Source organism: Hippoglossus stenolepis, chromosome 1, assembly GCF_022539355.2.
Source record: "Hippoglossus stenolepis isolate QCI-W04-F060 chromosome 1, HSTE1.2, whole genome shotgun sequence".
NCBI lineage: Eukaryota > Metazoa > Chordata > Actinopteri > Pleuronectiformes > Pleuronectidae > Hippoglossus > Hippoglossus stenolepis.
Genome location: NC_061483.1, coordinates 14,368,913 through 14,383,904, shown reverse-complemented (window position 1 = coordinate 14,383,904; position 14,992 = coordinate 14,368,913). Strand labels below are relative to the sequence as shown.

Sequence of the window (14,992 nt, the reverse complement as noted above, 5' to 3'; positions counted from 1 at the left end):
GTATCTATGATATTTCATCATATTCTCATTCTCATTCTGTGTGTTGCACTTAAAAGGGCTCAGATGTTGTTTTTTTCCTGAACTAAATATGTTTTCCACTTTTAAATTAACCATAGCTTAAACCATCTTTCATAATCTTTTGTCTCCCTGCAGGCTTGTATGAGCGAGTGCGGGCTTGTGGAGCTGAGTAGCACAACTCGCAGGGGGTCGACAATGGCGGCCATCGCCGGTAGGAGTGTTTCGTTTTAATAAAGGTAGTGATAGCATCGCTCTAACACCATAACTAGTCATCTAAGTGTCTCCTCACTTCTCAGTCCTCCAGTGTGTCTTACTTTTAGAGATGTACACAACCTTTAGTCTGTAACTACAGATGTACAGCAGCAACAGCCGAGGTATCAACACAAACGTTTTTGTTTGCTGCAGATATGTGTTGTTGTTTATTATATTTTATTATATATTTCCTCCCACTGCCTCTGTCCTTGTAATTCCCCCCTTTTTCTTCCTCCTTCTCTTTCCTAGTGTTTGGTTCTCGTCAGACGAGCTCGTATCTACATTTTCTCCTGGTTGGTGCTGTAACGGACGTACGGCCCTAATACACCAACACACTACGACTGAGATCTCTGTGCACTTGGCGCGGTAATTGGTTTCCATCCCAACAATAGCTAATGCACATTTTATCATATTCCATCATTGCTGCAGGCGAGCAAATGAAAAACTGGCAGTGAAAATAAAAGTGCAAAGCACGAAGATCATGCATCTCCGCCAAGAAAGAGAGAGTGGACAGATGAGAATTGTGCTTTACTATCAAATGCAACAGTGTGTGAAATACAGTGCACTTTGTGTGTGTGTGTGTGTGTGTGTGTGTGTGTGTGTGTGTGTGTACAGGAACAGATGACTCCACCTTCAGGAAGGTGTGGAAACTCAGCAAATTGAGGTCACGAGAATTAATGCTGAGCCAGACGAGAGCAGGATTTAAGAGAAGAATATCCAGGTATGTACCAAGGAAATATTCTCAGACATATAAACATTGTGGTGCAACTCAAATTTGTATTTCTGTGTTTAGTTCCTCACCCATACTCATGAGGAATTAGGGCTTAGGTGCTAATTGGCTACTAATATGATAATAATAATAATATTAGGTACTAATCAAATACACAAAATATTTCTCTCATCTTATATTCAACAGATATGTTTTGTTTTTCATTGAGTATTACAGAGTTTAAATATGGCCTAAGACCATTTATATCCCTGTGGGTGTATTCATACAGAGACGATGGTGAGGGCTGAGTCTTTATCAGCTATAAATACTTTGATTCATTGCCAACTAAATAAACACTGCATTACAAACTAAATAGACTGATTTAAAAAACAGTTAAACACCGGAGGAAAAATCTTGTTTTTGTTTATCTCTGGTCTTTGAAATCACTTTGCTGCAGTGTATCACTGTCGACCTCAAACAACAGAAACTTTGAACTACAAGAGGTCACTGAAAACTTTTCATCCTGGTGTTTAGCTCATTGTGAATGGACGTGGATGTCGCATGTATTGCAGTAAGTGGAGTGTGTGATGTGTTAGTGCAGCAGCTTGATCTGAGTTGTCACTTTGCTTCATTAAGAAACAAAACGTTTTCATCCGCATTGATGAATCACTGCTGCTGAAACCGTTAAGCGTAAAATAATGTTTCCTGTTCTTTGTTCGTTCTCTAAATCCAGTTAGAAATCTCAGTGCAGCGCCTCAGACGGATGATCTGTCCACTTGGTCAAAATGTACTTGTTGCCATAGACACAGTCTAACCATCCTGAGAATACCTGTAGTGTTTCCCTTCATCTGACCAGGTTTACAAGTGACACATTGCAGACGTGTTGACCTAAGACTGTCCATGTTTTGCTCTGATCGTTCTCCTGTGTTAAACGGTGACAAAGACCCCAGTCCTCTTCTAAAAGAGGGGTGGCAAATCTATACAAGCCCCTCTCTGTGACTACATGATGCCTGCTTTCTCTGTGCTCGACTCCAGAGACAGTGTCGGTGACAAAGCGGCGAGCTTTCAGACGGAGCGTGAGTGTTCCTGGAGTGGCTCATCTGAAACACGGGTCAATACAAACACTCAGCAGCAGACACTCATCACCGACAGTATCACTGAAAAAAGCCCAGCTGCTGCATAACTCCCAAGATTTTATTGGCTGTCATGTTGATTTTTCTTGTTCTGGGATTAGCATAGGCCTCAGTGTGTTTGTGTGACTAATGGTCTGTGCTCTCCTGCTGTGAAATCAGCAGCATGAGAGCCCTGAACAGCCTGCACATCAGTGTTTGAAGTCCGCCGCCCCCCCACGCCCTCCCCCGGGTTATGCCTCTGGGTCCTGCTGCTAATGCAGCCCCAGCACATTTCTCTGTCCTCCATCCCTCAGAGCACACGCTCTCCTTTACATACCACCATGTTTAGCACTCCACTCCGCCTGCACCCACAATGACCCCCACTGTAACCAGCTCGACTGTGGCCTGCCTCGTGTCGTCCCTCACCTGAGTGGCCGAGCCTCCACTGATGGCTAAAGCTTGTTAACACTGAAGACACATTTGTGCAGTTACCGGGGGCGATGTTGGGGAGTGGGCGTAGATGAAGGACGCGGTGCAGCAAAGGAAGAGGTCGCACCTCCCTGGCACCGCTTGGCAAACTTTTCACCCAAATGACCTGATGACATTCGCTCCCCCGGCCAGACAGACAGGAAAGTGTTCACCACATAGGGTACTTAAAGCTAAATGTCACTCAAGCGTCACCATGGAGACATCTAACTTTTTTCTAAATAAAATATGAATTGAATGTGTTGCTTGTAAAAGGGTTATTTGTTGGCGGCGTGTTGTCCCACATCTGAAGCCGTCTCATTTTGCTCAGCCGATACCGCCGGGCCTCACAGTAAGCCAGACGTGTGTAACCTGGAATTTGCCTGCATCACATTCCCATCTGGAAAACTCTCAAAGTGAAAGGAGGGAAATCGGTGCTGATTGAAGGGATAAGTTTTCGGTGGTGGTAGAACGGAGGCTGAGCGAAAGCGTGGGGAGACAGATGTGAACCCAATCTGCCGTGTGTTGACTGTACTGAATAGGGGCTTGTGCTAAGAAGAGCCTCTCTATCCCCTCATTCCCTCTGTTTACTTTGTGCCTCGCCACCCTTCTGCAACTCCTGCACCCTCCCCATCCTTCTCTCTAACACATCACCTGCAGCACCGGAGACGCCACTGCTCCTTTGTATGCCAAACTAGTCCAATTACAGAGATGACAGTGTTCTGTGACATGTCTGAACAGTTGCTGGACTTTCTTCTTCTTGTGTTTTATTTGTGGAGAGCAGATGCAAACGCAGCCCATTAAGGGGCCACGGGGTTGCAAAGACCAACCAATGTCTTGGGGCATTCAGAAGCCCTGCAGGGAGCCGAGCCCACAGAGGTGGGCTGAGAGCAAACCAGTGATCCAGGGACTAATAATAAATAGATTAATAAGTGGATGAAATGGCATGAGAGAAGCCGGTGAAATACCACCTTCTGTTCTCACGCAGCACGCTTGTTTATTTATGGTGTCTGAAGGCTTGGTCAGGATGCCGGCTGGGGGGCTAGGGGGAATACATGTACAGGCTTTCCCTCTCAGAGCCCCGGCTCCCCAGCTTTCATTAAGTGTCATTACCAGTACTTTCAGAAAGCTGGCCAGTCTGAGACCTGACATCCCCTCTACAGATAGTTGGCCATGCATATGGATGGATTTCTGATCCCTCTTATCCACCACTGAGGAGGGAGAATTAGGCCAGTGAGGAGGAGAGTAGGGGGCTTAAAGGGTGCATCCATATCTGACTTTAATGGCAAGGATAGAGCTGCTAGGAGGGACAGTGTTCATGCTTGGTTTGTTGTTGTGTATATGTCACTCACGTTATCAACATTGTGAGTGTTTCACTAGATATTTCACTTTTTTATGACCATACGGGTCATGTACACCCGTGTCTGCGCCATCAAATACATTTTACGCTTTTGTGAAGAAACGCATTTTCATTTCCGCCAGTTGTACCCCCAATGCCATTTTTTTTAAAGTGCATTTCTAGCAACGTGCCATTCATTAGCAATTTGCTCTTACAGTTCACTTACTTTGAGACTATCCCCTGATTGATGGGGGGGCTTGTTCTGTTTATTTGTATATCTGTTGGAATGAAATATTCATATACGCTTTCCCGAGCAGAAGTTATCTAGATTCGGTGTAAATGGTACTTAGGATTAGATTTTCACAGCAGATTGTTGTTATTAAGGGGAAAAAAGCAAACTCCTTTGAGCAGTCATCTTCCTGGGAGGCAATCTATTTCTCTTTCACGCAGCCAGAGTGCTGGACCAGGCTCTTAATGCACTGAAGCAAAAGTGCTTCGGTCCGCAACCTTTCACGCCTTCAGCTCTCCTTTATGTGATTGAATAGTTAATAACTATGAGCTGCCTTTGAAAGCTCTGTGCCATTGGTCTTTCTGAGGCACTTCTCCTCTTTTTGTCTGTTCGGCTGCTCTACCTGCCCATTGCTCCGTCTGCCTGCTCGTCTACTTGCCCCAGAAGCCAAGTCAACTGATAGCCCACCTCTTCCCCACCAGCCCCTCCGTACTTTTATCTTTGTCTCTTGCCTGACTTGCCACTTGTGTGTCTGGCTGTCTCAGTCTCTGCATCAGAATTTTGAAGGCGGCAGATCAGCTTTTTCATCTCCTACTTCCTCCTTCTCTTGCTGTGCACATTCACACATGCAGACACACACACACACACACACTCACACAGCTCATTAGGCCATCCCACGCTCATAGCTCTGGCAGAATGTGACCCTGCCTAATTGTGTACCATGCTCATTTGTTCTCCCTGCATGATGTGACGATTGCTTATTTATTCTCCTCAGGGCTCCCATCTCACATTAAAATGATTGACTCATTTCATTCACTGCACATTTTCAAGCTTTATTTGATAAGCTCATTTCCCTTGGCATTCAAATCTCTCTTTTCCCACGCTTAAAAGTTATAATGTTGGCACGGCACATTATTATTCATACTCGGGATTGTTTCTTCGGCTAATTATCTGTGTTAGAAAATAATTTTGCACATGTGATTCTGTTTATTCCGGTGGAATTGAGCTGCACAAAAGGGCAGACATTAACGATGCAGTTGGAATAGCTGAGGAGCCAATCGTGTACACAAAGTGGGCAGACGCGGTCAACAAGAAGCTTAAGAGGGATTGGGACACTGTGGAAACTCGGCCAGAATAAGCAGAGCAAATTTGCATTCTGTAAGAATTTACATCTGGTTAGAGCCGTGTTTCACAAATAAAAAAAGCCGTCAACGTTTTTTGGTTCAATCATGTAATAAGGCAGTGTTTTGACACAACAGGAGATTCCTGATTGGGGATTTAGGCAGCATTGTTACAGGGGGATTTTAGCTCTTGTGATCTCGCCTGCTGAAAGTCGATGTTTTCTCCCTCCAGCTACTGTAAATATCGACCAGGCTTCAGTGACACAGCAGCTGCTGGAGACGTGCTCAGTGCTCCGCTAGGTTAACTCTTAACAGTGATAGTGACCAAAAAAGGTTTGATTGGCAGAGGTTAGTAACTAAATACACACGAGGCATCATTAGGGCTCGGGATTGAAACTCTCCTGTTGAGTATCAGCAACTGTCAAGTGCAGCAGGTTGAGTATTGATATATTCTTAAATAATCTTTTAATTAGGGCCCGAGCACCGACGGTGGGAGGCCCTATTGAAATTGTAAGGATTATTATTAGTGCCCGAGCACCTACAATGGGAGGGCCTATTGTATTTCGAAGGATTAGTATTTCTCTTTTGGGGCTTTTTCAGGGCCTAGACATGCTCAAATCGTTCCCAAAGTTTGCAGGGAATTCAAAACCCCAAAAAGTAATTGTATTCTGGAGTAATTTGAAATGGGCGTGTAAAAATGGCTCAACAGCTCCATCGAAGGAAAAGCCCCTCAGTTAGCTTTCACCGATCTACACAAAAATCGTAGCCCAGGTGTATCATGACCAGACAAACAAAAAAGGTCAGATGTGTAATTGGAAAAAAGCAACAGGAAGCCCGCCATTTCGACTTTAGTGGCCATATTGGCCATTTTCCACATTTTTACTCTGATGTACTTGTCCCAGGGCTTTCATCAGATCAACTTCGTATGGAGATGCGTGTCATCACAACAAGATGGAGATGAAAACTACCTCAAAGATCGATTTTTCGTCACACGGTGTGACCGTGGTGTGGCGTCAAAGTTTGATTACACGCCATCAAAACACAAGGTTCTGTATCTCAGACATATTTGGTCCAATCGAGTCCAAACTAGACATGTAAGACAAGATTCCCGGCCTGATGACATCTACACAGAAATTATTAATTAAAATCACAGCGCCCCCTGGTGGCAACAGGAAATGTCTTGTTTTTGGAACGTCTTACACTTGGAAGTATTCCTCCTCATCCACTGACCGCAACCATGTCAAACTGTGTCAAATGGGTCTCAAGACATTGATAATGTAGGCATAAGATTACTGTGACTTTTCGTCAAACGCCATAATAGTGGCGTGGCGTCAAAGTTCATCAACTCGCCGTGAACCACGAAATTGCTATAACTTCGGTGTTCGAGGTTCAACCTCCCTCAAACTACATTTGTGTAGCAACAGCCCCCCCCTGCAGACATTCATATGGTTTTAAGGAATGGGCGTGGCAAAATAACTGACTAGCACCCCCTAAAAGGCAGCCCCGGCACTACGATTGGCCGATCGTAGTGCTTATTTTTTTTTGGACGGACGGACAGACGGACGGATTTTTGTCCGTCAGTCTGTCCGTATATTTTTTTTTTTTTGGGACGGACAGATGGACGGATTTTCGTCCGTCAGTCTGTCCGTATTTATTTATTTTTTGGGGACGGACAGACGGATGGATTTTCGTCCGTCTGTCTGTCCGGATTTTTTTTTTTTTTGCGGACAGACGGGCGGATTTTCGTCCGTCAGTCTGTCAGTTTATTTTTTGCTTGCGGACAGACGGATGGATTTTCGTCCGTCTGTCTGTCCGTTATTTTTTTTTTTGGGACGGACAGACGGACGGATTTTCGTCCGTCAGTCTGTCCGTTTTAAATTTTTTTTTTGGCAGCGGACAGACGGACAGATTTAATTTTTAATTTTTTTTTCGTCCGTCTGTCTGTCCGTATTTGAAAATTTTTTTGGGGCGGACAGACGGACGGATTTTGTCCGTCTGTCTGTCCGGATTTATTTATTTTTTTGGGCGGACAGACGGACGGATTTTTGTCCGTCTGTCTGTCCGGATTTTTATTTTTTTTGGGACGGACAGACGGGCGGGTTTTTGTCCGTCTGTCTGTCCGGATTTTTATTTTTTTTTGGGACGGACAGACGGACGGATTTAATTTTTATTTTTTTTATTTTTTTCGTCCGTCTGTCTGTCCGTATTTTAATTTTTTTTTGGGGACGGACAGACGGACGGATTTTTGTCCGTCTGTCTGTCCGGATTTATTTTTTTTTTGGGGACGGACAGACGGACGATTTTATTTTTTTTATTTTTTCATCCGTCTGTCCGGATTTTTTTTTTTGGGACGGACAGACGGACGGATTTTTGTCCGTCTGTCTGTCCAGATTTATTTATTTTTTTTGGGACGGACAGACGGACGGATTTTTGTCCGTCTGTCTGTCCGGATTTTATATTTTTTTTTTGGGACGGACAGACGGACGGATTTTTGTCCGTCTGTCTGTCCGGATTTTTATTTTTTTTTGGGACGGACAGACGGACGGATTTAATTTTTTTTTTTTTTTTTCGTCCGTCTGTCTGTCCGGATTTTTTTTTTTGGGACGGACAGACGGACGAGTTTTCTTCTGTCTGTCCGGATTTTTTTTTGGGACGGACAGACGGACGGATTTATTTCACCGTCCGTCTGTCTGTATTTTTTTTTGGGGACGGACAGACGGACGGATTTCGTCCGTCTGTCTGTCCGTATTTTAAATTTTTTTGGGACGGACAGGCGGATTTTATCCGTCTGTCTGTCCGGATTTTTTTTTTTTGGGACGGACAGACGGACGGATTTTTTTTTTTTTTCGTCCGTCTGTCCGTATTTTTTTTTTTTTGGGACGGACAGACGGATGAGTTTTGTCCGTCTGTCTGTCCGGGTTTTTTTTTTTTTGGGACGGACAGACGGGCCAGTTTGTCCGTCTGTCTGTCCGTTTTTTTTTTTTGGGGCCGACAGACGGACGGATTTAATTTTTTTCTTTTTCGTCCGTCTGTCTGTATTTTTTTTTTTTTGGGGGACGGACAGACGGACGGATTTTCGTCCGTCTGTCTGTCCGTATTTTTAATTTTTTTTGGGACGGACAGACGGACGGATTTTTGTCCGTCTGTCTGTCCGGATTTTTTTTTTTTTGGGACGGACAGACGGACGGATTTTATTCCGTCTGTCTGTCCGGATTTTTTTTTTTTTTTGGGACGGACAGACGGACGGATTTATTTATTTATTTTTTTTCGTCCGTCTGTCTGTCCGTATTTTTTTTTTGGGACGGACAGATGGACGGACGCTCTCTCCACCAGGTCCCGAGTTGCGTGTGCTCGGGCCCGTTCAGTGCTGCAATGTAGCCCTAGTTAGTGTTAGACTTTTATTTACCAAAAAGTTCTTATAATGTTGCTGATTAACAACATTTAATATTTCTGAACTTTGGCTTGTTTTTGATTAAAGGTTCAGTGTGTAGAATTTAGTGACATCTTGTGGTGAAGTTGCATGTTGCAGCTGAATACCCCTCACCTCACCCTACCCTTCCGAAGATGAAAGAAAATCTGTGGGAACCTTCAGTTGTCATAAAAACTCAAAAGGTGTTTAGTTTGTCCAGTGTGGGCTGTAAAAAGAGACTGCATATGTGCGAGCGAGGGGGGAAAATAAAACATTCACTTCCTGTGGCGCCTCAAATCTGCTGCGTAGCTTCACTTGGAGTTCAACTTTGGTGAACTTTGACCCCAGATATGTATGTGACTGAAAAGACTATAAAGCTGTTTTCCTTAGATTGAGTAGCACAACATTTAACTGAACATAAATGCGCGCTCGCCCTTGAAATGAAATGTGGACATTTTTAATAAAGTGTCTGAAAAAAGTATTGTTTTATTTTCCTACTAAAACTGAGATTTCATGATGAATATATTGGCAGCAGTGTAAAAAGAATTCTAAGAAAACTCAGCAGCCCAGGACGTCATCTCGTTGTTCTGTAGTCTCGTCTAAGTCCATTGACACGTCCCTTGTTTCCAGCAGCATTAATGCTCTTTGATCAGCCATTTATTGGAGTGAAGTCTCTCTTTTGCTTTCGCAGCGCTCTGACGTGTGAGGAGCTTTGATTCATCGAGTGGAGAGGATACAGAAGAGGAGAAGAGTCACTGCCGACCTCTCACAGCCTGACTTTCTTCACAGCAGCCGAGACTGGAGCAAAGCTGGGACGCTTTTAACAAGAGACCTGGATCCCACCTTTTCAAACACATGGACATTTTGTCATTAATGATAAGCACATAAAACACATGATCTGTTAAACCTCATGAAGGATTTTAGAGTGGGGAAAAAAACTATGAAGTTGTATTTTTTATGTGATTCATTATTTTTGTTATTTTTTTGAGTTTAGAGTCTCATTTGAGAACTGCATTGGCACTCAGTAGTGCACATCCCTCCGTCTCCATTCGAATCTACACACTCACAGATATCAGCCAGATTTTTCATCAATTATTCTCTGGGAAAACGGTGAAAAACGGCCTCACAATGTTAAAGAGAGTGAGGGAAAAGAAATCCTGGATCTGCCCGCGGATCCAGATCCATGCCAACATTGAATGAGTTCTTCCCTCATCCATTCAGCATCATTCCACCAAGTTTCATGGAAACCTGGTCAATAGTTTTTGTGTAATCTTCCTTACAAACAAACACACAAACATATCCTCCTTGGCGTAAGTAATAAATGATTGTGTTAGAAGCTTTTTCAGATGGACAGACATAACTGTTGTTGAATACATGAAGCTAAAAAAATAAAAATATTGACTTAATTTTGTTTTATTTTTTAATTTACAAACAATCAGAAAATGTATCCACAAAGGTTGAATTATAATAATAATCATTCTGAATTCTGAGTTTTTATTTCATGAATTCTTTGTAAATGTATCTGAATATCCTTGTATTTTTTCTGATTAAGTTTCTCTACAAGAAAAGTGAAGCTTGTTGTGTTTTGTTTTGCGTCACAAACAGAAACTGGTGGTAGATTTGTGGACTCCCACAAGCCAGTGCAGCCAAAGTCTTAATGAATATGGGCACACAGACAGAAAATCGCAGCCAAATAAGAGAATAATAAAGGCGTCTAAATCCTAACAAGCTCGTCTTTGTTCTTCCACTCCACCCACCACAAGTTGGCTGTGTGAACGCAGGCATTGTTGCAGCTTTGAGGGCAGCTCTGAGAGTTCCATGCCCACCGGCCTTCAATCACATGGGATGTCTGAGTTTGACAGTATAAAGTCTTTCTTCTAGAACAAAATAAGACCCCTAAGCAGTAGTGGATGAGCTGTTAGTAACCATACGGTCCACAGGGACGTAGACCAAGCACGCTAGTACAGAATACACAAAGTGTTGGTTAGGGATAAGACAATGGAGCAGTGGAAAACATTACTGGATGCTGCACCGCTCTTACATTTCTTACATGTACCCACAGAAGTAAAGGATATCGGTTGTTTTGAGTGTAAAAATTCAGTTTTACAGAATGAAGACCAGAGGAAAAGTTCACTAAATATCGTAAAATATTGAGAAACCACAATGCTATTTTAAATGATTGAAATATTCAGTGATATAGGAAATATCCAAAGCATCTCCTTCACTTGAAATATTGATCCAATACAAGTTACATTCCTGCAGCGCACCGTCGTTCCACACACGTGTTTGTTCCCATCTTTTACTTTTTTAACGTGCGTCGGTGAGGACGCACCGTGAGCGTCCACAGGAGCCGTGAGCTGGAGTTGGCTCCTCCGCTGCTGCGTTGTAAGTTATTCACTCACTGGCAGCGTGGAAGGATTAATTCCAGCCTTACAGGAAGAAGACACCACCGCTTTCTGCCTTAGCCAAATCAATAGGCAACATTCTTTCTAGCATAGCAGTCAATACACAACACTTAAGGTGTCTGAGGAAGCTAAAGAACACCAATAATTGTTATTAATGCCTCACATATCCCCAAGCATTGCATTTAGAGGCAATAAAGGTCTCGCCGGCTCCAGTAAAGTGTGTTTGAATAGTATCTGCAGGAATGTAACGCAAAAAATACTAATATTATATAATCGGTGTCTTTACAAATAACCTTTCTGACAGTCTGAGGAAACATAAGTCTCACTTATGGTGTGATGCTATATCACGGTTTGTGTGAAATACCATGACATTTTCATGACATTCATGGTCCCCAGAGGATGAATCCTAACTAGAATGAGCCCATACCTCCGCTTAGGCCCAACATTTAAAACCACGAGATACAGATTATTATTTGGATCTACACCAAATGGCTCATAATCATCAGTCCTCTCAATATACCTGATTTTATTTATCAAGGTCCCTGAATTATTCTCTGAGGAATCTGTGAAAACAAGAAAAAACAGTCAATCTCATAATGTTAAAGACAGTGAAAAAATATTTTCTGGATCCGCCCCCTGATCCAGATCGACACCAAAATTTAAAAGAAAATTCGGTAAGTCATGTCCCTCCATAGAATTTCTTAAACAAATGCAGATGAAAACATAACCTCCTCGGTGAAGGTCATGAAAACTCTTATTCATCTTTAGCGCCACCATGAGGTTTACATTTTTGAGGTTTTACTGGAGTTTCTCAGCCATTGAACTGATTGGCTTCCAAAGAATAAATAACCGATACTGCTAAATAGAAAATGTTCATGTACTAAAACACTAAACTAACATGGCGAACATTGTGAATGTTAAACCTGTTAAAGATCAGCATGTCAGCATTGTTATCATTAGAGTACGAGATGTGTGATGATATTATTCAGCTTCTGACATTAAACTTGAAGCAGCAGCTCATGTCCTCAACAAAGTTTCACACTAAAAAGAAATGTAGATTTTTGTATTTTCACCAGTTGATTATTTCCCTTCTTGAGAAAGTAATTTAGAAAAAGCAGTTTAGTTACTCCTTCTCCATGAATTATTCCAAAACAAAACTAAACTAAACAAAACACCACATCTCACAAAATTTAGGAAAGTGAATAAAAACCCTGAACCAAATCCTTCCACAAAGTTTCGTGATAATGCATCCTGTAGTTTTTATGTGAAGAAGCTAACAAGCAGACCTCCTCCTTGGCAGAGGGGATAATATTTAAACACAAAATCTGCACATTTCAGATTTTATTCATTTTAAACCACACACACACACACAGTTGTCTGGTTTTAAATATTTCCTCTGTACGTGCTCTTCATGGAGCAGGGACACAAACAGGCTTTAAGTGCACCAATCCACGGCAGCTATTACACATCGTACACAAAGCCACTCTATCAGTGTGCGCAGTTATCAAGTGAAGGACAGCGAACAACAAGCACACAGCGCTTCCTGCTCCATCATAAACCACATGTGGGTTCAGAAGTGGTGAAGGTAACAGAAGACGAGGGCGTGTGTGTGTGTGTGTGTGTTTTGGGGGGGGTTATTCTAAATTCAATCAAGTGAAGGCCATCTCCAGCAGGGTAACAGGGAGTGGAGGGGGGAAGATGAGGGGAAACTCAGCTGAAGTTTCCACTGGGCCTGCTGTGCTCCTAATGCAGCCTTGGATGTAATTGGGTCCCAGAAGGCTGTTCATTATCGGGGGTGAGCGAGGCAACAAAACAGAAAGGGGCAGAAAGCGAATGAAAATGTCTCATTCTTTGCTCGGTGCCTCCGTCCCGGCACCATTATGGGACAAGAGTTAATTAAAAGAGCAGTTGATGCTCCTGTTTTTCTCATCAATCTCACTTCTGCTCTTATTAAGTTTGTAATGACAGCGGAGCTTGTGCCTGTCTGCCACCAGACACAAAAACAAGGGGGGGGGGGCGGATAATGTGAGGGATGGCTCATCTCCACAAATCTCACATGTGGTCAACAACTACCCTTCACTGTAATCCCAGAAGTCTCAGGGCGACGATATGTGTTCGCCGCAGATCTGCTCTCTTATGAAAAAAGGCTGCGTCTTTATTTCGGGGTGTGGCAGCAGAGCCCATTTAAGAGGCGTGGCTTTGCACCCTAATCCCGCGGCTCCCGTCTCCGCCGCCTCGGAGGCCATTTTAATTCCCTCCATCATTACAGGGACCTTCCCTGGAAAGCTTTGGTAAAGGTGACTGCTGACACTGTCATTCACAAGGACTATTTCAAAATGTCAGCCCGTCGCCGAGATTTGTCTCATTAAAGTTGGTGGAGTCCATTATATCCGTCCCCTCCTCTGCCTGCCACACTCAATCAGGGCGACTCGGGGAATTGAGGGGGTCAAGGGAGCGCTCATAATCACGCTTATTTGCATGAGGGCTACAGTGAGACAGACGACACTGACCAACACGAGGCGAGCAGCAGCTCACAGGAAAACACTGGCAGTCGCTGCACAGTCAAATCACTTTAGTCTTTCCTCCCCCAAATTGACGGCAGCCAGTGAGACGGGTTTCAGTCGAGAGACGTGAAGAAATGTCAGCGTAACCGCGGCGAGGACGTGGCAACATCATCCAGGCTTTTGTTCAACAGTCTCGTGACCTGAAGATTTACATAGAGCTTCAATAAAGCCAGAGCCGGGATCCACCCACACACCCACACACACACACACACACACACACACACAGAGCCTCATCTAAAGCACATCAGCATCTTCACAGCTGAGGGCTTTCAAAGCCGCGGGATCACTCATGTAGATGTGTGACATCTGTGGGTGCGAGGGGGGGGACGGACCCCGGCTCGTGTTTCCCTCTGATCACTCTCACTCGCCTCAGCTCACGATTGTGAGGTTGACAATGAAAACAACCATTCTGAGGATTCCATGATGTCGCTCACAGGACGCCGCCGTGTTCACGTTGTTTGGTGTAACTAGTATTTGCACGTGTGACCGAGGCCCGTGACCTTCGGTTGGTCGTTAGAACAAGGTCGTCACATGTCACAGTTTGGACAGAAAAGGACGTGTGGAGGTTTTACAGACCAGATACTCTATGTCCTCGTTATGTTTCCTAGATTTAATGTGTAAGATTCTTAGCTACTATGTATTTTTGACAGTAAATTATTCAGCAGCTGTATTTTATAATCAATGAACAGTTTCTGTCAAGTAAAAATGCCGAACGTCACCTGACTGCACCTAAACATGTGAAAATCTTCTTTTCGTTGTTTTAACTTCACTTTAGATTTTTGATCATTGGCAGAAGCAATTTGCTGTAGAGATGAAATGATTACTTTTCAATTATTTGACAGAAAATTACTCAAATTTATTGTCAAACAAAAATACCACATGGGATTTCAGCTTCTCTTTGTTATATGCTCGTAAGAGGAGTACTCTTAGGCTTTTATTGTCCATCGAACAACGAGAATTTTCATGTAGAGCAGAAACAACCTGTCAATCAATTCATAATTAATCAGCAAGTGTTGTTTAACAGTTGAAGTTACTGCAGCGAAGTCAGTGTTAAAGAAGATAAAGAAAAATAAACTATTTGTGAGGAGCTGCATCTTTTCTTTGTCGTTCGCTTGTGAACTGAATTTGATTGTTGGCCTGTTAAAGCAAGTTTAACACGTGACCTTTGGCTTCCAAATTTTTTTTATTTGGGCGTTTTCTGAACATTTTCTGAACCAAACACTAAATCGATCGTGAAAATAAACTTTAGTTGCAGACACAACCTCTGATTAATTAATATTTGTCATTTGACTTGTTTGTTGTGGAAATATTATGGAAAACCCGTTGATCCATAAGTAATCAATAGATTAATAGATGATATAAAGGTTTT

The 14,992-nt window shown here is 43.1% G+C and overlaps 1 long non-coding RNA gene across 1 annotated transcript; it reads left to right on the top strand.

The window, feature by feature from the left end:
- The first annotated feature begins 534 nt into the window (after window positions 1–534).
- LOC118106164 lies at window positions 535–10,360 on the top strand. The gene is made up of 3 exons (XR_007032874.1): window positions 535–636; window positions 886–991; window positions 9,346–10,360. It is a non-coding gene; the product is annotated as an uncharacterized LOC118106164 (long non-coding RNA).
- Window positions 10,361–14,992: the final 4,632 nt, after the last annotated feature.